We start from the raw sequence: 23870 nt of genomic DNA on the forward strand, positions 1-23870 counted from the left end.
TTTACACATTTTGACATGTTACAGCCTGAATTTAAAAAGGATTAAATTGAGGGGGAAAAATGTGTCTACACACAATACCCCATAATGTGAAAGTGGAATTATTTTACACTTAAAATGTCTTGCGTCAATAAGTATTCAACCCCTTTGTTATGACAAGCCTAAAAAAGTTCAGGAGTAAAAATGTGCTTAACAAGTCATATAATAAGTTGCATGCACTCACTGTGTGCAATAATGTATAACGCAAAAGCTCGCAACTGGCGATGATTGGAAGACTGCTCCTGCCTGTCGATGCAATAGCCTACAGTCCTCCTCAATGCGCTCTGCAGAAATTGGGAGAACAGCAATACATCACATCCATAGGACATGATCCAATTCTGATTGGAGTTTGATATTGTCATGTGTGATTATTTTACCTTACATTTTTTACTTGTCCTGTGCAAGCCGACATGCATTAATATCGAGCCCTGTATCTGTTGTGCTCCATCATCGCAGAAGAAAATAATTACATGAGCTCCAGTACCATCATGTTTGTGCCTGCTGACTGGTTGCCTTGGTTAGGAGTAAGAACCAGAAGGTTACACTTGCAGCTCTATTATTGCATCGCAGGCTTCTTGTTTTTTCCTTTTTATGATTTGAGTGCAAGTACTGAGCACTAAATCCATCCAAACAAATCCTTTGCTCGAAAGGTAAAAAATGCTGGGTCGTTCCACCAATTAGGTGCCTTTCACCCTTGGCAGAAAGTGGATGTTTCTGATTCAGGGATAAAGTATATTCAACCAAACTCTGCCCAGGTGTCTTTCTAGGTCTGCTACAAGTTTGAGTAGTGTAACTTGCTGGAAAAAAACGTTGATTTCACAACATTTTTACATTGTCATAAAGTGCCACAAATCCAACATAAATCCCCTTGTCACAAGGGAAATGGAAGCGTGTTGTGTGCAACAGGGAGGGATAATTGAACTCTAGCTTGAAAAAAAATGTATTGTTAAAATATTTCTAGCCTGTCTAAGGGTAAGAGGGTTGACTTATGCTCGACCTGCTCAGTTTTACACCACAAAACACCAGAAAATGACCAAAGAGTAGAACCAGCTCTTTTATTAGATGTTCAATGTTTATTTAGGATTTTTTTTTAAGGAAAGGTTTCACCATATTAAAAAGAGTTCAGTTCACGTAACAGGGTTGACCTTAAAATGAGGGACAGGTTGTTTGTTTGTTTGTATATATATATATATATATATATATATATATATTTTTTTTACCTTAATGATGTAATTTTAAATAAATAAATCTTCAGGAATTACTTTTCATGGCAACAAAATAACTAGGGCTTCACAATGATGGTGAAAACTTGAGAATATTAAAATACTGAATTTTGGCACCTTAGCAAGTCTTGATTCATATTATAAATTAGATTTATTGAATTTGAATGTTGCCTTTATTAAAAAGGGCACTTCATTTAATATAACAGGCTTTTAAAATGCAATATTTGTGCACAATATCTACCTAAAATATCAAAGAGACGCAAAAGGTACTCATTTAGTAGTAGTAGTAGTATATGCCATCTGAAAAGACGAAACAAGCCATTCACATGCTAATGTTAAGGTAGGGCTGGAAAATTGCAGTATCTTTATGTCCCTTCTCTATGTGTGAGGGCAGCCTCGTCATAAACCTGCATTTTCTCTGAGCGGACAAGCTTTGATAAGTATTGTGGTTAACCAATTGTGAACGAGTAAACTCCAAACACTGGCCAGCACACAGTATAAGACATGACACATCTGAGACTGTGGACTGTAGATAGAGGAGCAGACAATCTGAACTATCCCTCCAAGATCCAAATCTATTTCTAAATAATATTCAGGACGATTTGAACACACGGAACCTGCTATTCTCTCTATCGGAGAGAGGGGAAAAACTATTAGCTAAGTAATTAACTGCCAGTCTTAGCACACTTAAATTCCTTACCTCAAGTTATACTAGGACTTCAACAAAGCTCAACCGTAATATTGTGTGCCCTCAACATATCACACTATCTCAACATGACAACTCGTCAAGACAAGCTTGATCTGTCCGGCTGTGTTTTCTGGAACATCGCTTCAAGGGAAAACGTTGTACTTTCTGATGATTTTTCTCCTCTCTCGGTTACCAGCTACCTACTCATTAGATTGGTGAGACTTAACATCTTATGGCTGGGGGCAGTATTGAGTAGCTTGGATGAATAAGGTGCCCAGAGTAAACTGCCTGCTACTCAGTTCCAGTTGCTAATATATGCATAGTATTAGTATATTTGGATAGAAAACAATCTGAAGTTTCTAAAACTGTTTGAATAATGTCTGTGAGTATAACAGAACTCATATGGCAGGCGAAAACCTGAGAAAAAATCCGACCAGGAAGTGGGAATTCTGAGTTTGGTTGTTTTTAACTCATTCCCTATTGAAGATAGTGGGATATTGGTCATGTTACTGGTCATGTTACACTTCCTAAGGCTTCCACTAGATGTCAACAGTCTTTAGAATCTTGTTTGATGCTTCTACTGTAAAGTGGGGGCGAATGAGAGGGGAATGAGGAGAAGAGTATCTAATGTTCCATGTATAACACTTGTATTTTCATCAACATTTATGAGTATTTCTGTAAATTGATGTGGCTCTCTGCAAAATCACCGGATGTTTTTGGAACGACTGAACATAACGCGCCAATGTATACTGAGATTTTTTTTATATAAATATGAACAAAACATACATGTATTGTGTAACATGAAGTCCTATGAGTGTCACCTGATGAAAATCAAAGGTTAGGGATTAATTTTATCTCCATTTCTGATTTTTGTGACTCCTCTCTTTGGCTGGAAAAATGGCTGTGTTTTTCTGTGACTTGGCTCTGATCTAACATAATCGTTTGTGATGCTTTCACCGTAAAGCCTTTTTGAAATCGGACACTGTGGTGAGATTAACGAGATGTATATCTTTAAAATGGTGTGAAATGCTTGTATGTCTGAGGAATTTTAATTATGAGATTTGTTGTTTTGAATTTGGCGCCCTGCACTTTCACTGGCTGTTGTCATATCGATCCCGTTAGTGAGATCTCAGCCATAAGAAGTTTTAAAGGATGGCAGCAGTCCTGCACATTGTTTAAGAATGAATTGATCTGTGGTCTTTTGCAAAGCTTTGTTATAGCATTCCCTGTGATCTACCATCTTCTGCTCAGACGTACTGTGATTTTAGGGGAATGGTGCATGGTACATGATTTTGTTATGGTTACTGTCTTTTTTAGCTGATGACTATGGATCTCATGGCAGGAGAAATATGTGTTTATTTTCCACAGAATCCACTACCGGAGCAAAACTCACAGGCACGTGTAGCTTGCCTTGGGGCTAATCTGGGTGCTGAGTGTCTGCGTTGGCAGCAATCATCCTGTCCTGCTCAAACCACAGGATGCATTCATTTTAACAGAGCCACTGCAGGGCTGCTCTGTGAGCCTAGAATTGAGAGAGCATATATGAACTTCAGTGCTATGGAAATGGTGCTGCTCTATGGCCCTCCCACTATAATCATGACTCTTTCAATAACAATCTTCTGCTTCTGTTGTGGATGCATGTACATGTAGGTACACAGGGCTGTGCCTCTCAAAACTGTACACTTCTATTTCTTCATGTTTTCACTGTAGCTGATGCCAATAATCTACAGAGCAACCTGCATACTATTACTAGAGCAAACTATGTCCTTTCACTTGAATCTTAAGGGTGTATGAAGCATATATCGGGGCGGCAGTGTAGCCTAGTGCTTAGAGCGTTGGACTAGTAACTGAAAGGTTGCAAGTTCAAATCCCCGAGCTGATAAGTTACAAATCTGTCGTTCTGCCCCTGTTCCTAGGCAGTCATTGAAAATAAGAATTTGTTCTTAACTGACTTGCCTAGTTAAATAAAAGGTAAAATAAAAAAATAAAAATATCACAATTATACTGTTTAGCATTGTACCACCATTCATCAGCCCAATTGTCGATATCAGGTATTCCCAGACTGGGGTACGCCAAATAAAAATGTGATTCACATGTTGTTGTTTTTTTAAATACCAAAAAATTGTAATAAAAAAAAAAAAGAAAAATGTCACATTTTCAAACAGTCCATTTAGTAGGGCCCGTGTCCATAGAGACACATACCAGCTCTGCTGGTAGTACTGCCACTACCAGCACTACTACACCTTCACCTGTCGACGACATAAGTTGTTCTGCTTCCATGAGCACATCCAAAGCTAGCATCAGTAATTCTACATTTGTTGTTAGCTCAGCTAGCATGGACACAGACAGTTGTGAATCTGATGCAGCCGAACAGCTACTGCCCCCTTGCCCGGGAATGCACCAAACAACAGACAGGGACGTTGGACATCGAAGAGGCGCAAATAGGATGAGAACTACATTAATTTGGGGTGCACTTATATTGGGAGTAATGCCTTTCCTCAGCCAGTGTGTTATATGTGCAGAAGTACTAGATCACAACTTGATGATACCTTCACTCTTGTGCAGATATTTATAAACAAAACATGGCAATTTGAAAAATAAGCCACCGGAGTTTTCTGAGCGAGAATTAAGACAACTTTCGAGTAGTAAGACAAGTATAAAAGCAACAGATACCATTAATTATAAGGGTCTTGTATGGTGAGCTACCGAGTACCTAGGACAGGCAAGCACTATACTATTGTGGATGACTTGATTCTTTCTGCTGCCGCAGATATAGCTGGGGCAATGCCGGGGAAACAAACAAACAACAAACAACACTGTTTCACGACGCATCAGTGACATGGCAGGAGATATTGTGAAACAATTACTGCTTATTACTGCTTCGCATACAAGCCAGTGAATTCTATGCGTTACAGCTGGATGAGTCAACATACGTGGTGGACCTGGCATACAGTGGGGCAAAAAAGTATTTAGTCAGCCACCAATTGTGCAAGTTCTCTCACTTAAAAAGATGAGGCCTGTAATTTTCACCATAAGTACACTTCAACTATGACAGACAAAATGAGAGAAAAAAATCCAGAAAATCACATTGTAGGATTTTTAATGAATTTATTTGCAAATTATGGTGGAAAATAAGTATTTGGTCAATAACCAAAGTTTCTCAATACTTTGTTATATACCCTTTGTTGGCAATGACAGAGGTCAAACATTTTCTGTAAGTCTTCACAAGGTTTTCACACGGTTGCTGGTATTTTGGCCCATTCCTCCATGCAGATCTCCTCTAGAGCAGTGATGTTTTGGGGCTGTTGCTGGGCAACACGGACTTTCAACTCCCTCCAAAGATTTTCTATGGGGTTGAGATCTGGAGACTGGCTAGGCCACTCCAGGACCTTGAAATGCTTCTTACGAAGCCACTCCTTCGTTGCCCGGGCGGTGTGTTTGGGATCATTGTCATGCTGAAAGACCCAACCACGTTTCATCTTCAATGCCCTTACTAATGGAAGGAGGTTTTCACTCAAAATCTCACGATACATGGCCCCATTCATTCTTTCCTTTACACGGATCAGTCGTCTTGGTCCCTTTGCAGAAAAACAGCCCCAAATCATGATGTCTCCACCCCCATGCTTCACAGTAGGTATGGTGTTCTTTGTATGCAACTCAGCATTCTTTGTCCTCCAAACACAACGAGTTGAGTTTTTACCTCTCTAGAAAACGTATGACGGGCCTGGACATGTACTGGCTTAAGCAGGGGGACACGTCTGGCACTGCAGGATTTGTGTTACTGATGGTAGGCTTTGTTACTTTGGTCCCAGCTCTCTGCAGGTCATTCACTAGGTCCCCCCGTGTGGTTCTGGGATTTTTGCTCACCGTTCTTGGTGATAATTTTGACCCCACAGGGTGAGATCTTGCATGGAGCCCCAGATCGAGAGCGATTATCAGTGGTCTTGTATGTCTTCCATTTCCTAATAATTGCTCCCACAGTTGATTTCTTCAAACCAAGCTGCTTACCTATTGCAGATTCAGTCTTCCCAGCCTGGTGCAGGTCTACAATTTTGTTTCTGGTGTCCTTTGACAGCTCTTTGGTCTTGGCCATAGTGGAGTTTGGAGTGTGACTGTTTGAGGTTGTGGACAGGTGTCTTTTATACTGATAACAAGTTCAAACAGGTGCCATTAATACAGGTAACGAGTGGAGGACAGAGGAGCCTCTTAAAGAAGAAGTTACAGGTCTGTGAGAGCCAGAAATCTTGCTTGTTTGTAGGTGACCAAATACTTATTTTCCACCATAATTTGAAAATTAATTCATAAAAAAATCCTACAATGTGATTTTCTGGATTTCTTTTCTCTAATTAATTTTGTCTGTCATAGTTGAAGTGTACCTATGATGAAAATTACAGGCCTCATCTTTTTAAGTGGGAGAACTTGCACAATTGGTGGCTGACTAAATACTTTAATGTCCCACTGTATGTCCGTTAGGTTTATGGGGGGTCAATTAAGGAAGACATCCTCTTCTGCAAACCACTGGAAACCAGGACAACAGGAGAGGATGTTTTTTAAAGTACTGGACAGCTTTGTGACATCAAATGGAATTCGCCTGACAGTTTTTTAAAGTACTGGACAGCTTTGTGACATCAAATGGAATTCGGTGGTCAAGATGTATTGGTTGGTATCTGTACTGATGGCGCAAAAGCCAGTTAGTGGTCACTCAGTCAGAATGCACATCTGTGTTTTATCTATTTTGTTTAAGGAAGACATCCTCTTCTGCAAACCACTGGAAACCAGGACAACAGGAGAGGATGTTTTTTAAAGTACTGGACAGCTTTGTGACATCAAATGGAATTCGGTGGTCAAGATGTATTGGTTGGTATCTGTACTGATGGCGCAAAAGCCATGACATAGACATAGTGGAGTGGTAACGCACGCGCACACAGTTGCTCCCGACGCCACATGGGTACACTGCAGCATCCACCGAGCGGGCTCTTGCTGCCAAGGGAACGCCTGACAGATTGAAATACGTTTTGGACACTACAGAGTAAATAGTTAACTTTGTTAAAGCAAGGCTTCCTAAACTATTGTGTATTTTCTGAATCGTGCAATGATATGGGCAGCGACCATGAAACGCTTTTACAACATACATAAGTGTGCTGTTATCAAGGGGCAAAGTATTGACACTTTTTTAATTGAGAGACGAGCTAAAAGTAATTTCTACTGACCATAATTTTCACTTGTCTGACTGCTTGAATGATGAGTTTCACATGACTGGCCTATCTGATGTTTTTTTTCTTGCCTGAATGATCTGAATCTAGGATTATACAGAGAATCTCCGCAACTAAACTCAGCAAAAAAAGAAACGTTCCTTTTTCCCCAACCCTGTTTTTCAAAGATCATTCGTAAAATTCCAAATAACTTCAAAAATCTTCAGTGTAAAGGATTTAAACACTGTTTCCCCATGCTTGTTCAATGAACCATAAACAATTAATGAACATGCACCTGTGGAACGGTCTTTAAGATACTAACAGCTTACAGACTGTAGGCAATTAAGGCCACAGTTATGAAAACTTAGGACACTGAAGAGGCCTTTCTACTGACTCTGAAAAAGACCAAAAGAAAGATACCCAGGATCCCTGCGTGAACGTGCCTTAGGCATGCTGCAAGGAGGCATGAGGACTGCAGATGTAGCCAGGGCAATAAATTGCAATGTCCGTACTGCCTCCAGTCCACTTACGGTTATCTGAACAAGAGAGCCTCATCGAAATTTCAACAAGCGGTTTTGTGAAAATGTCATTTAAAATCAGAAGCCACCGCCAGATTTCTGGATTGGGCTATGGTCAGAGTATCCTGCCTTGGGAAATCGCACTGTTAAGATACTGATGCCCTTTGCAACCACAGTACCTATGTGAGAGTGGATTCTTGGCCCTCACTAGCATGAAAGCTAAATACAGGCACAGACTGTGTGGAAAATGATTTAAGAAAGACTCTCTCCAATACAACCCAACATTGCAGAGTTATGAGCATCCTTTCAAGCACACACTTCTCATTAACCTGTGGAGTTATAAAACCTTATTTGTTCATCAAAAATGTGCATATGTAAGTTGTTTAAATAAAGAGCAAAATTATTTATTATTATTATTAGTGGCCTGGTCCTATAAGAGCTTATTGTCACTTCCCAAGAGCCGTGTTGTGACAAAAACTCACTCATTCTTATGTTTAATAAATGTATCGGATAGTGTGTGGGGCAGGCTTACAATGATGGCAAAAAACAACATTTGACAGTGCGCTGACCCTGATGCTAGAGGGGGTATGCAGCTGGAGGTTGAATGTTTGAAGGGGTACGGGACTATAAAAAGTTTGGGAACCGCTAGTCTATATGATCCGTAATGGGGTTGTGCGGATCTGGCCATACTCGTAATCGTATCCGTAAATTGACAGTTGATAGTCGGATCAGAGAATACTCATAATCTGAAAAACATACGTGTTTTAAAAGGCCTTAAAAATGTCCGCGCACGTTTGTAGAAAGCACAACATCTGCAGATCAAGAGTCTAGAGTGTGTTCTTAAAACAGGCAGATGAGTTAGTGGTCACTCAGTCAGAATGCACATCTGTGTTTTATCTATTTTGTTTAGTCTTTTTCATTTGCGTTTTGTCTGTATCCTTGCTTCCATATCACCCTTCCTGTCTCACTATCCCCCACTTGTGGGGCCACCCAGTCAGGGATCCAACCACCAGTCCACCCACCTGGCTGCTTCCTCTGTGATCAAACCACCATACTCAGGGATCCATCCATTCTCCATCCACTCTGATGTCCTACCATGTGATTCCTACACCTTTCTTCCTGGCTGTCACTGGATTCAATGTTTTACTGTTGTAATATTACATGTATCCCCCATTTATCTGTTTATGGTTTTGTTTATTATAATTTTCGCTAGGCGTTTATTGTCTTGGCATTTCAGTATAAATATGCTTTTTTTTTAAAGAATGTCTTGGCATTCCTGTAGAAGGCAAATGCTTTTTAAAATCAAGAAGCTCATCCTTCCATTTTCTTTAATAGTATGCCTACCTTGATGGGAAAAGTAAGCACCACAATTAAAGGGGAGGCCATCATACCCTTAATTTTTCTGCCAGTCATAGACTGACCAGACAGGTCGCCTACCATAATGTATCCAATGCATCGGCTGGACCGGAGACGGAAATGACACTCGCGCAGGAAATCAGTCCAGAGCCTTTCAGTTCATGTCCTGCCGTAAACATTAGCCTACCACCAGACACAAAATTGGTAGCAAGTCGTTTGAAGCCTCCCAAGAGAATCCAACATCCTCTCCAGACCGTGTGCTGTTGCTCCAAGGTCGGGGGATTACCAAGACTAGTCATAACCTAACCTTGAGACAGAACTCAACCAAAACAGACATGTCAATGATAAAGACTCACAGCACAAAAGCAAATGCACACAGTTGGTGCTGTGCCTTTCCTTTATCAATGAGGTGTATTTTTGTTTTCACTGCTTTGGTTGAATTCGGTCTCAATTCTACAACATTAAATATATATTGTGTAAATCTATAAATGGACATCGCATACATGTTAAACATTTGAAAATATTGTCTTTTGATTATACCTTGTGTTGATGTTAAAAGCTTATTTGTATTTTTGAAGTAATTGTGATTGAACAAGTTAAACATTTCATGTAAAATATTTAGGAAGAATAAGAAAATGGAATAATGAACAACATGTCAGCGATATGGTTGATAATGTGATAGTGTGTGTTGGTGCTGTCTTTTCTTCATCATTGAGATGTACAGTGCCTGCAGAAATAATTCACACCCCTTGACTTTTTACACATTTTGTTGCATTACAGCCTGGGGAAAAAATGGATTGAATTTAGATGTTTTTTTTTGTCACTATAGCCTACACACAATACCCGATAATATCAAAGCGGAATAACTTTCGTCAAATGTTTTACAAATGAATTAAATGGACTGATTACACTTTGGATGGTGTATCAATACAGTTGCCGGAGAGGAAGGAAACCATTCAGGAATTTCACCATGAGGCTAATGGAAGGATGGATCAACAACATTGTAGTTACTCCACAATTCTAATCTAATTGACAGAGTGAAAAGGAAACCTGTACAGAATAAAAAATACATATTCTAAAACATGCATCCTGTTTGTAATAAAGTACTAAAGTAAAACAGCAAAAAATGTGAGAAAGCAATTCACTTTTTATTCTGAATACAAAGTGTTATGTTTGGGGCATATCCAATACAACACATTACTGAGTACCACTCTCCATATTTTCAAGCATAGCGGTGGCTGCATAATTTATTTTCATTTTAGTAATTTAGCAGACGCTCTTATCCAGACAGATTTTTAACCTAGACGGTTCGGGGGATTTGAACCAGCGACCTTTCGGTTACTGGCCCAACGCCTAGGCTATCTACCACCCATGTTATGGGTACGCTTGTAATCCTTAAGGGCTGGGGAGTTTATCAGTATAAAAAAATAAACCAAATGGAGCTAAGCACAGGCAAAATCCCAGAGGAAAATCGGGTTCAGTCTGCTTTCCACCAGACACTGGGAGATAAATTGACATTTCAGCAGGACAATAACCTAAAACACAAGGCCAAATCTACACTGGAGTTGCTTACAAAGAAGAAAAAGCATTCCAGGTGAAACTGGTTGAGAGAATGCCAAGAGTGTGCAAAGCTGTCATCAAGGCAAATGTTGGCTACTTTGAAGAATCTAAAATGTATTTTGATTTGTTCAACACTTTTTTGGTTACTTCATAATTTCATGTGTTTTTCATAGTTTTGATGTTATCACTATTATTCTACAATGTAGAAAATAGTAAAAATATAGAAAAACCCTTGAATGAGTAGGTGTCCAAACCTTTGACTGGTACTGTATATATTTGCAGACCCCTCCGGTTGAATACCACTGTGCTTCAGCATTAAATCTATATGATGTACTCTATAAATAAAAACAGAAATAAAGCAACTATGTGGAACTGTTTGATAATTATTGTGTGTTGGGTTGTCAAAGCGTTTAGCCAAATGTGCCTCCTTCAAAAAGTCGCATTCAGCCTCTTATCACTTGGGTTGGGTGTGTACCTACTTGCATGGGAGGTCACAGCCAAAGAGATTCACAGGAATCACACACACACACACTTTTAGAGCAGACTGTAGCATAACTGTTTTCTTTCAATCAAAATACATTTTGTCTAGTGGTGCGAGCTGTTGAGTTTTGAACACATGAGAAAAATGACAGTAACGCTATACTATGCTATTTAATTTGGTTCTGTTATGTAGAATACTATCATTATGTGATCTTGCAGACATTGATTCAGCGTTGACCTAACTAGACGAGCACCCTTCTCCACTCACCGGTTCTAAAGTTCTGATGACTCTTTCAGCTATCAAAGCATCCCATGTAACACCCTAAAATCTCAACTCCAGACCCAACTCCCGCCACCCCTCTTCTCTCCACACCCCAACAACCCACACCCCAAACTAATGTGAACATACTGGTTTTCTTGCTCTGATAGCAACATATTTCCTGCACTGGCACATCTACAGTAATATTTAGTTGGGGCAAGCAGACAGATGTGAGGTGAAAGACCACAGGTTTATGAGCTGTGAGTGTTGTCACGGCTTGTTATGGTAGGCTTTAAACCAAACTCCGTATGACAGCATTTATGGCTACTATTTTCAGAAGTTGAAACGTTCTTCCTCTCTCAGGGCTGAATCCTAACTTGAGAAACTCCAACTCTTAACCGAGTCTCTCATAAAGCGTGTGTTTTGTAAAGTATATCTTAGGGTGTCTGTGGTTGGAGTCTCAAGTAATGACAAACACACTTCTCTATTGGTGATCTGCACACAAACACAGCAGACTGATTTGGGGGGGGGGGGGGGGCTGCTAGACAAAGGAAAGAAAGCTACAGCCAGTTACACTATGGTGATAGGGAGAAATACTGTCGTAGAGGGTAATATGGGGCTGAGTGTGCCTTTTTATGTGGCCTGTTTTGGGGAAGAGATAACCACTAATAACTGTTCCAGGGGCAGATATGTCAGAATGTTATAGGGCAACAGTGACAGGAACAATGTGTGGAGACAGCTGGCTATGTTATGCAGTTGGGCAATTCCACGGTAATGGATTTACACTCACATTTTTCACTTTAAAAATGTATGCCAAAACAAAAAACATACAACTCTATGCACAATGACTACTTTGAACAAATGACAAAAAAAACACTTGCTGTAAAAACTGCAGATGCAAAGTCTCTGTGCAGATGCAAAGTTTGGAAACCGTAATTATGTTACCAAACCTTATGTTTTTGTCAAACGTTCAGTGCATTCCAATATTTGAAACGTTATGTACTTTGCCTTGCCATTGGCCAACTGAGGAAACCCGAGAGCATACACTTTGGCTCACACAATCTGCTCCTAAGCTACACTGTAACCTTGACAACACGTGATTTAAAACAAATTGCCCATGCAGGGAGCTTTGAACACATGGAACCTGCTAGTCTCTAAAGGAGAGAGGGTAAAATAAACTATTGGCTAAGTAACAAACAGCCAGTCTTAGCACACTTCTTAAATTCCTAACCGGTGACGAAAGTTCCACAAAACAACACCAGTCTGTCTTTCCTCCAAAGCTATGCTTAAGCATATTAACATATTTTAGGGCAGACTGGAAAACTGGCACCTTGGCAAGTATGTAATTGGCAAAAAAAATGTTACTCTTTTGAGAAGATTGTGGAAAAATAATGAAAACAGGTTTTCAGTCTAGTTTGGAAATCTATAGGGTGACAGCTACCAACTCTGGGTAAAAAAATAAATAATCAGAAACTGTAATAGTTAAACACTAGAACAGAAGTAACCTCTAAAAATTGAACCGCTCCTTAGATCACACATTCAAGTGAAGGTCTATCTGTGACTCCCTCTTATGACTCACCCAGCTGAACAGAAAGCTAACCTTCCAGTACTGAGTCACAATGAGCTTTGTTCCACCTGTATAACTCCTTTGTATTCTCCATACTTTCTCTGAATTCACAGGGTGAAATAACACACCGCTGATCACTTAGGGGCAATTTAGAGGGTGATGAGAGCATAAATTGGGATAATTACACAATATTGATATTCTATTTATATTATTAGTAAAAGTTGGTTATAGCCTTCTGAGGGCTATGTCTTCATATATCTTATCAGGCCCAGTAGAGTAGGCTTACTTCAATATTCCAATGTACAGTTTACACTTGTTGATTGCAGCACACCTTGCTTAACAACTCACACAATATTCCCCTGTTGCCTTGCTTGGCAAGCATTTTGAACTTTGCTTAGGGCCTATACTGTAGCACATTAATGACAGTCCATACTCCTAGAGTGAATTGCACAGCATTGCAAACGTCTTCTACTTCTTTACATTTAGTGTTAAAGTGGGATTCAAATAGATTGAATTGTAATTTTTTGTCAATCTACAGAAGATACTGTCAGAGTGGAAGAAAAAAAATCTACAATTTAAAGATTCATAAAAAAATGTACATCTAAAATATAGTTGTTGCATAAGTATTCAGCTCCCTGAGTCAAAACACGTTAGACACACCTTTGCTATCGATTACAGCTGTGAATATTTTTGAGTAAGTCTAAGAGCTTTACACACCTGGATTGCGCAATATTGGCTCATTACAATTTTTAAAAATAAAGTCAAGCTTTGTCATTATGTTGGAGGAACATGGCGAGACAGCAATGTTCAAGTCTTGCCATAGATTTTCAAGCAGATTTAAGTCAACTGTAACTTGGCCCCTCAGGAACATTCTTTCTTCTTGTAAGCAACTCGTGTAGATTTGGACTCGTGTAGATTTGGACAGCAACTGTAAGTTGCTGTCCTGCTGAGAGATGAATTCCTCTCCCAGAGGAATGGTTTTCTAGGATTTTGTCTGTGTTTAGATCCATCCTGTTTCTTTTTATCCTGAAAAACTCCCCAGTATTTGCCGATCTCAAGCATGTTTATAAAAAATAAAAATAAAATAAAAAAGGAGGCAGTGATGTGTTGTGTTTGAACCAAACATAAGACTTTGCATTTAGGCCAAAAAGTGTATTCACTTGCAGTATTACTTTAGTGCCTTGGTGCATACAAGATGCATGTTTTGGAGTAATATCCCTGAGCAGTTTCATACCTGCCCTGCAGCTCAGAAGGATGACACCATCTTTGATGTGTCTGGGTGGTTTAATAAATCATCCACAGTAGGGCTGGGCGATACGACGATATACAGTGCCTTGCGAAAGTATTCGGCCCCCTTGAACTTTGCAACCTTTTGCCACATTTCAGGCTTCAAACATAAATATATAAAACTGTATTTTTTGTGAAGAATCAACAACAAGTGGGACACAATCATGAAGTGGAACGACATTTATTGGATATTTCAAACTTTTTTAACAAATCAAAAACGGAAAAATTGGGCGTGCAAAATTATTCAGCCTCTTATTCAAACTCTCTCCAGAAGTTCAGTGAGGATCTCTGAATGATCCAATGTTGACCTAAATGACTAATGATGATAAATACAATCCACCTGTGTGTAATCAAGTCTCCGTATAAATGCACCTGCACTGTGATAGTCTCAGAGGTCCGTTAAAAGCGCAGAGAGCATCATGAAGAACAAGGAACACACCAGGCAGGTCCGAGATACTGTTGTGAAGAAGTTTAAAGCCGGATTTGGATACAAAAAGATTTCCCAAGCTTTAAACATCCCAAGGAGCACTGTGCAAGCGATAATATTGAAATGGAAGGAGTATCAGACCACTGCAAATCTACCAAGACCTGGCCGTCCCTCTAAACTTTCAGCTCATACAAGGAGAAGACTGATCAGAGATGCAGCCAAGAGGCCCATGATCACTCTGGATGAACTGCAGAGATCTACAGCTGAGGTGGGACACTCTGTCCATAGGACAACAATCAGTCGTATATTGCACAAATCTGGCCTTTATGGAAGAGTGGCAAGAAGAAAGCCATTTCTTAAAGATATCCACAAAAAGTGTTGTTTAAAGTTTGCCACAAGCCACCTGGGAGACACACCAAACATGTGGAAGAAGGTGCTCTGGTCAGATGAAACCAAAATTGAACTTTTTGGCAACAATGCAAAACGTTATGTTTGGCGTAAAAGCAACACAGCTGAACACACCATCCCCACTGTCAAACATGGTGGTGGCAGCATCATGGTTTGGGCCTGCTTTTCTTCAGCAAGGACAGGGAAGATGGTTAAAATTGATGGGAAGATGGATGGAGCCAAATACAGGACCATTCTGGAAGAAAACCTGATGAAGTCTGCAAAAGACCTGAGACTGGGACGGAGATTTGTCTTCCAACAAGACAATGATCCAAAACATAAAGCAAAATCTACAATGGAATGGTTCAAAAATAAAGATATCCAGGTGTTAGAATTGCCAAGTCAAAGTCCAGACCTGAATCCAATCGAGAATCTGTGGAAAGAACTGAAAAATGCTGTTCACAAATGCTCTCCATCCAACCTCACTGAGCTCGAGCTGTTTTGCAAGGAGGAATGGGAAAAATGTTCAGTCTCTCGATGTGCAAAACTGATAGAGACATACCCCAAGCGACTTACAGCTGTAATCGCAGCAAAAGGTGGCGCTACAAAGTATTAACTTAAGGGGGCTGAATAATTTTGCACGCCCAATTTTTCAGTTTTTGATTTGTTAAAAAAGTTTGAAATATCCAATAAATGTCGTTCCACTTCATGTTTGTGTCCCACTTGTTGTTGATTCTTCACAAAAAAATACAGTTTTATATCTTTGTGTTTGAAGCCTGAAATGTGGCAAAAGGTCGCAAAGTTCAAGGGGGCCGAATACTTTCGCAAGGCACTGTATATCGTGTGACGATAGAAAAACGTCTATCGTTTCATATTATGCTCCATCGCTCATTTCGTTGCATCGCAAATCACTCTTTACGGCGATATCTTTGGTCAATTAGACGACACGTTGTGTTCTTCCACATGGCAATTTGCAAAAAATACCTAAAAAGGTGGAGAGTGAAAGTGACACAGAGCACGAGACACGGAGCTCGTACCTAAAAGAGGGGCTACTTCCGTGGCATGGATGTGGTTTGAGTATGAAAAGTCTGACAGACAAGAAAGTCGTCCTCTGCTAAATTTGCCGCAGGCCGGTCCCGACAACAGGCTCAAACACCACTAACCTCTTTACCACCTACGCAAGAATCCTGTGAAACAATGCGGAGAGATTCTACGGATGAGACCCCAAAAAGTACAGTTGAGTGCTCAAAACAAACCCCCGACTCAGACGTTGCAAGAGGCTTTGGCCCGCGGCACACCATATGGCAAAGAATCACAAAGATGGAAGGAGATAACAGCTGCCGTTACAACTTACATCTGCAAAGACATGGCCCCAATTTACGAGGTCGAGAAACAGGGATTTGATGAGTTGGTACTAACACTTGCCCCAAGGTACCAAATGCAAATTGATATACAGTCGTGGCCAAAAGTTGAGAATGACACAAATATAAATTTTCACAAAGTCTGTTGCCTCAGTGTGTTTAGATATTTTTGTCAGATGTTACTATGGAATACTGAAGTATAATTACAAGCATTTCATAAGCGTCAAAGGCTTTAATTGACAGTTACAAAGTTGATGCAAAGAGTCAATATTTGCAGTGCTGACCTTTCTTTTTCAAGACCTCTGCAATCCGCCCTGGCATGCTGTCAATTAACTTCTGGGCCACATCCTGACTGATGGCAGCCCATTCATGCATAATCAATGCTTGGAGTTTGTCAGAATTTGTGGGGTTTTGCTTGATTCCAAGCACCACCTTCCTTTTGAAGCTTCCAGTCTGTTATTCGAACTCAATCAGCATGACAGAGTGATCGCCAATCTTGTCCTCGTCAACACTCACACCTGTGTTAATGAGAGAATCACTGACATGATGTCAGCTGGTCCTTTTGTGGCAGGGCTGAAATGCAGTGAATTTTTTGGGGGGGGATTCAGTTCATTTGCATGGCAAAGAGGGACTTTGCAATTAATTGCAATTCATCTGATCACTCTTCATAACATTCAGGAGTATATGCAAATTGCCATCATACAAACTGAAGCAGCAGACTTTGTGAAAACTAATATTTGTGTAATTCTCATAACTTTTGGCAACAACCACTGCACAAATTTATTTTTAACAAACTATAGTTTTGACAAATCGGTTAGGACATTTACTTTGTGCATGACAAGTATTTTTTTTTCCCAACAATTGTTTACAGGCAGAATATTTCACTTATTCTCTGTATCACAATTCAAGTGGGTCAGAAGTTTATATACACTAAGTTGACTGTGCCTTCAAACAGCATGGAAAATTCCAGAAAATAATGTTATGGTTTTAGAAGCTTCTGATAGGCTAATTGACATCATTTGAGTCAATTGGAGGTGTACTTGTGGATGTATTTCAAAGGCCTACTTTCAAACGCAGTGCCTCTTCGCTTGACATCATGGGGAAATCAAAAGAAATCAGCCAAGACCTCAGAAAATACATTGTAGACCTCCACAAGTCTGGTTCATCCTTGGGAGCAATTTCCAAATGCCTGAAGGTACCACGTTCATCTGTACAAACAATAGTATGCAAGCATAAACACCATTGGACGACACAGCCGTCATACCCCTCAGGAAGGAGACGCGTTCTGTCTCCTAGAGATGAATGTACTTTGGTGCGAAAGGTGCAAATCAATCCCAGAACAGCAGCAAAGGACCTTGTGAAGATGCTGGAGGAAACAGGTACAAAATTATCTATATCCACAGTGAAACGAGTCCTCTCAGCAAGGAAGAAACCACTGCTCCAAAATCATCATAAAAAAGCCACACTACGGTTTGGAACTGCACATGGGGACAAAGATAATAATTTTTGGAGAAATGTCCTCTGGGCTGATGAAACAAAAATAGAACTGTTTGGCTATAATGACCATTGTTATGTTTGGAGGGAAAAGGGGGACACTTGCAAGCTGAAGAACCCCATCCCAACCGTGAAGCATGGGGGTGGCAGCATCAAGGGACTGGTGCACCTCACAAAGTAGATGGCATCATGAGGGAGGAAAAGTATGTGGATATATTGAAGCAACATCTCAAGACATCAGTCTGGCAGTTAAAGCTTGGTCGCAAATGGGTCTTCCGAATGGACAATGACCCCAAGCATCCTTCTAAAGTTGTGGCAAAATGACTTAAGGACAACAAAGTCAAGGTATTGGAGTGGCCATTACAAAGCCCTGACCTCAATCCTACAGAACACCTGCCGAACTGAAAAATTGTGTGCAAGCAAGGAGGCCTAGAAACCTGACTCAGTTACACCAGCTCTGTCAGGAGGAATGGGCCAAGATTCACCCAACATATTGTGGGAAGCTTGTGGAAGGCTTCCCGAAACGTTTGACCCAAGTTAAACAATTTAAAGGCAGTGCTACCGAAAACCAATGTGTATGTAAACTTCTGATCCACTGGGAATGTGATGAAAGAAATAAAAGCTGAAATATATCATTCTCTCTACTATTATTCTGACATTTCACATTCTTAAAATAAAGTGGTGATCCTAACTGACCTAAGACAGGGACTTTTTACTAGGATTAAATGTCAGGAATTGTGAAAAACTGAGTTTAAATGTATTTGGTTATAGTGTATATGTAAACTGACTTCAACCGTATGATGTTTTAATGCCAAAATAACATACAAAACAGGCAAGCACTCAAAAATATATATTTTAGGCCTATATTTATTTTGTTTGCAACTATAGTTGAAGTGTTTTCTATTTACCTTTTATACATTGATATGTTATATTTTGTTACATGCTAAATTGAAAATTTGCCCAAAGGTTCTAAATAAAAGGAGAAGTTATCAAATGAGTAAGTACCTTTTATTTGTTGAGTATAATTCAACATGTAATACGAAAACAGCCTTTACGTGGTCATTTTATATCAACTATTTATTAATTGAATTCACAGAAAATGTGCTATATCATGATATGTATCATTATCGGGATATGAGATTTTGCCCATATCGCCCAGCACTAATCCACAGCATAATTATTAAACTGACCATGCTTAAAGACATATTCAATGTCTGATTTGTTATTGTTAGCCATCTACCAATCACTGCCCTTCTTTATGAGGCTTTCAAAAAGCTCCCTGGTCTTTGTAGTCGAATTTGTGCTTGAAATTCAATAATTGACTGAGTGAGTGACATTACATATGTTGCATGTATGGGGGACAGAGGAAGGTTTAGTCATTAATAAAAAATAATGTCAACCATGTCATTTTTCTTCCACTTTTACATTAGAGTATTCTGTGTAGATTGTTGACAATTAATTACATTTTAATACCACTTTGTAACACAATCAAATGTAAAGACATCCAAGGGGTCTGAAAGCGTTTCCAAGGCACTGTAACTGAGCACATGAAGTTGGCCCACTGTTCAATTTACAGTTACAATATCTCTGTCCCTGACCGAAGTGTCTCAGCGCTCACTACACTGTATCTCTATCGAAGCTAAAACAACAGGCAATAAATAGGTGGTGAATAACCACATCCTAGCCATTTCGGAATTACAAGAAAATAGCTTTAAAACTGCTCAATTCTAACTCCGCCTCATTGCAAAATGTGTAGAATAGCATGAAATTCGCTTTCAAAATAGCATGAGATTAGCTGGGGGAGGGGGGGCTTGCTCGGCCTCGCTCCACAGTGTCCTAGCCTACAGCTTCAACAAACCATTTTTTATATGTAAAACATATAAACACACTTTCACTCCATTTCGTAAGTGTCTCGAGCGACAAGTGTAGCTTAGTACAGTAGCGGAGGAAATATTCAGTTTCCATTCCTCAGAGAGGGATACGTGATGGGGGATTGTCAGGGACAATACTGGCAAACAAATACAGTAGGACCTATTACTGTCAAAACATGCACTTTTACACTGGCAAACAGGCTTGCTAGCATGGAAATTGAGAAATAATATGAGAAGAAAAGTTGTGTGAGCTGAACCCAACACACTGAAAACTTACCTCTTTCATAGGTGCACGCCCAGTCGGCAGAATTGAGCTCCTAAACCGACAACCCTGCTGTATGTAGGCTTATATAATAGCCTATCATTATGTAGTAAAATATAAATGAAAAGTTATTTCTGTGTCATTGAAATTACGGTGTAGTTCATCGTAGAAAGTTGGGCTCCGCTCCTTTCCCGAGTCGGCTCCGTCCAAGATTTGCCCTAGTGCCTTTCCATTTTCTTTCCTTCATCCACCGCGCAAACGACCTCCCCAGGCATCAACGTCTGGAGAACAAAACAAAAGCCCGACGGAGTGGCAGGATAAGGAGTTTTGTATGTTAATTTGCAAACTATTTCTGCGCATGTGCATGCTTCTTTTTTTACGTGGCTGCTGTACTTAGTGCTCGGCTGCCGCCCACGTACTTGATTGCCTTTGTCTCATCACAGAACTTCATGTTGTAGAAAACTGTTCGAACTATTGCCTTCCCTCAGTAAGCTACTAAGCAAAAGTGCGATTTCCTACAAACTTGATGTTGTCCACAAAACTGTTTTTAGCTATTGCAATCCATGCCTCATTAAGCATAACAACGATTTCATGTTCTTTTTTCATGAGGGGATAAGTTATGCACATGTTTTACACAAAATACATTATCAACATGTTCGTACAAACAGTTCTCAGCATTGCAAACATAAGCACGAATCAAACAGGCAGTCTATTGATTTCATGTTCTAAGCTGCTGTGTTAGTTATTTACTCTGCCATGATATCAGCGTATATGGCATAAATGTGGCACTGGGCAACGATAGCTACGATTTGGCAACAACTATAAAGATTAGCCTACATCATCAGACAAAACGATGATTGTTTTTGCCCCGTGTAAGGAATGTGTTTTGTTGGGCAACTGCAATATGCGTTACAACAGACAGAAAGAGAAGGTTGTAACTTCATTAAAAAAACGGAACAAAAATATCAACGCAACATGTAAAGTGTTGGTCCCGTGAGATGAAATTAAAGATCCCAGAAATGTTCCTTATGCACAAAAAGCTTATTTCTCAAAAATGTTGTGCACAAATTTGTTAACATCCATATTAGTGAGAATTTCTCCGTTGCCAAGATAATCCATCCACCTGACAGGTGTCGCATATCAAGAAGCTGATTAAACGGCATGATCAAACACAAGTGCACCTTGTGCTGGGGACAATAAATGGCCACTAAAATGTGTAGTTTTGTCACACAACACAATGCCACAGATGTCTCAAGTTTTGAGGGAGCATGCAATTGGCATGCTGACTGCAGGAATGTCCAACAGAGCTGTTGCCAGATAATTTAATGTTAATATCTCTAGTATAAGCCACATCCAACATCGTTTTAGAGAATTTGGCAGTGCGTCCAACTGGCCTCACAACCACAGACCACATGTATGAGTTGAGCGATTTGCTGATGTCAATGTTGTGAACCATGGTGAAAGGTATTAGCGACAACGAACACAATTGCATTTTATCAATAGCAATTTGATTGCACAGAAATACTGTGACAAGATCCAATCAAATCAAATTGTATTTGTCACATGCGCTGACTACAACATGCGCCTTACATTGAAATGCTTACTTTACAAGCCCTTAACCAACAATGCAGTTAAGAAAAATATAAAAAACATTATTTAAAAAAAAAGTAACAAATAATTAAAGAGCAGCAGTAAAATAACTATAGCGGGGGCTATATACAGGGGTCCTGAGGCCCATTTTTTTTTTAAATGTTTTTATCTGTGACCAACATATGCATATCTGTATTCCCAGTCATGTGAAAACTCCATATCGTAGCGTATTTTTGTGATCTGTAGGCACGGCCTAAATTTAATCCCTGTTGCCTTTCACGTCACATGTCTTCACCTGGAATTGCGGTTTTGATTCTATGGAATACATCGTTCTTGTCAGACATTTTACTTTTTGTAGCATGTTACGATAATTAGGTTAAGGTTAGCTAAAATGCAAAAAATGAATCTAACTTTTTACTTTAATTTCACAAAAGCTGTATCCATTCTAGCCACGTTCTGGAATTACTTAGGCAAGGGTACTTGTTATTTTATACCTCAATCAGACAGAGAAGATGAGGAAGAGAGAGGGAGAGAGGGTTAGGGTTAGGCCCAACTCAGCAAAAAAGTTAGTTATTTTTCATTGTTTTTCCCAACAAGTAAGGAATTTTTGTATTGATGTCAATGAGACAATGTCGAATTTGGTCAGCAAAAATAAGTATGGCTTATTTGCTATGTGAGGTTTATTTGAACAAATACAATTTTTGCAATGCTTAAGTTGTTACTAGTGTACTGACAGAAGTAGGACATGTGACATCCCTGCAACTTTAAGAAAAACACTTTTATATCGAAGTTGTCTCAAGATGGCTATGCATATTCATGGCATGAAGCCAGTAGCATAGCATCTCTCTCAATTGAATACAGGCTGCTAATGTCAACAACCCTCATCTAATATTTAAAAAATGATTTGATGTATCAGGGAGGTGGGAGGTGACCAAGAACCCGATGGTCACTCTGACAGAGCTCCAGAGTTCCTCAGTAGAGATGGGAGAACCTTCCAGAAGGTCTCTGCAGCACTCCACCAATCAGGACTTTATGGTAGTGGCCAGACAGAAGCGACGCCTCAGTAAAAAGCATGACAGCCCGCTTGGAGTTTGCCATAAGGCACCTAAAGAACTCTCAGACCATGAGAAACCAGATTATCTGGTCTGATGAAACCAAGATTGAACTCTTTGACCTGAATGCAAAGCGTCACATCTGGAGGAAACCTGGTACCGTCCCTACGGTGAAGCATGGTGGTGGCAGCATCATGCTGTGGGAATGTTTTTCAGTGGCAGGGACTGGGAGACTAGTCAGGATCGAGGGAAAGATGAATGGGGCAAAGTACAGAGAGATCCTTGATAAAAATCTGCTCCAGAGCTCTCAGGACTTCAGACTGGGGCAAAGGTTCTCCTTCCAACAGGACAACGACCCTAAGCACACGGCCAAGACAATGCAGGAGTGGCTTCGGGACAAGTCTCTGAATGTCCTTGAGTGGCCCAGCCAAAGCCCAGACCTGAAAATAGCTGTGCAGCAACGCTCCCAATCTAACCTGAGAGAGCTTGAGAGGATCTGCAGAGAATAATGGGAGAAACTTCCCAAATACAGGTGTGCCAAGCTTGTAGCGTCATACCCAAGAATACTCGAGGCTGTAACCGCTGCCAAAGGTGCTTCAACAAAGTACTGAGTAAAGGGTCTGAGTACTTATGTACAAAAGGTATATCTGTTTTTAATTTTTAATACATTTGCAAACATTTCTAAAAACCTGTTTTTCAATTTTGTCATTCTGGGGTTTTGTGTGTAAGATTGATGAGGGAAACAAATTTTAGGCAGTATTCTATATATTGGCTGGTGTATTTACAGACATATTCAATCTCTCCCTATCCCAGTCTGCTGTCCCCACATTCTTCAAGATGGCCACCATTGTTCCTTTGCTCAAGAAGGCAAAGGTAACTGAACTAAATGACTATCGCCTCGAAGTACTCACTTCTGTCATAACGAAGTGCTTTGAGAGACTAGTCAAGGATCATATCACCTCCACCTTACCTGTGACCCTAGACCCACTTCAATTTGCTTAGCGCCCCAATAGGTCCACAGACGATGCAATCGCCATTACACTGAACACTGCCCTATCCCATCTGGACAAGAGGAATATCTATGTAAGAATGCTATTCATTGACTATAGCTCAGCATTCAACACCATAGTACCCTCCAAGCTCATCATTAAACTTGAGGCCTTGGGTTTCAACCCCGCCCTGCGCAATTGGTTCTTACAACCTCGAGACAGCCTACAGGGAGGGGTTGAGGGCACTCGGAGTGTGGTGTCAGGAAAACAA

The 23870-nt window shown here is 40.0% G+C and overlaps 1 protein-coding gene across 1 annotated transcript in view; it reads right to left on the reverse strand.

Moving 5' to 3' along the window:
- rin2a (Ras and Rab interactor 2a) overlaps positions 1–20404 on the reverse strand; it is a 69779-nt gene extending 49375 nt beyond the window's left edge. The window contains exon 1 of the mRNA XM_021610686.3: positions 19984–20404. The gene's annotated coding sequence lies outside the window, so the exon portion shown is untranslated. The remainder of the gene's footprint in view (positions 1–19983) is intronic.
- Positions 20405–23870: the final 3466 nt, after the last annotated feature.

This window comes from Oncorhynchus mykiss, chromosome 1 (genome assembly GCF_057628025.1).
Source record: "Oncorhynchus mykiss isolate SJ-2025 chromosome 1, ASM5762802v1, whole genome shotgun sequence".
NCBI classification, from domain to species: domain Eukaryota; kingdom Metazoa; phylum Chordata; class Actinopteri; order Salmoniformes; family Salmonidae; genus Oncorhynchus; species Oncorhynchus mykiss.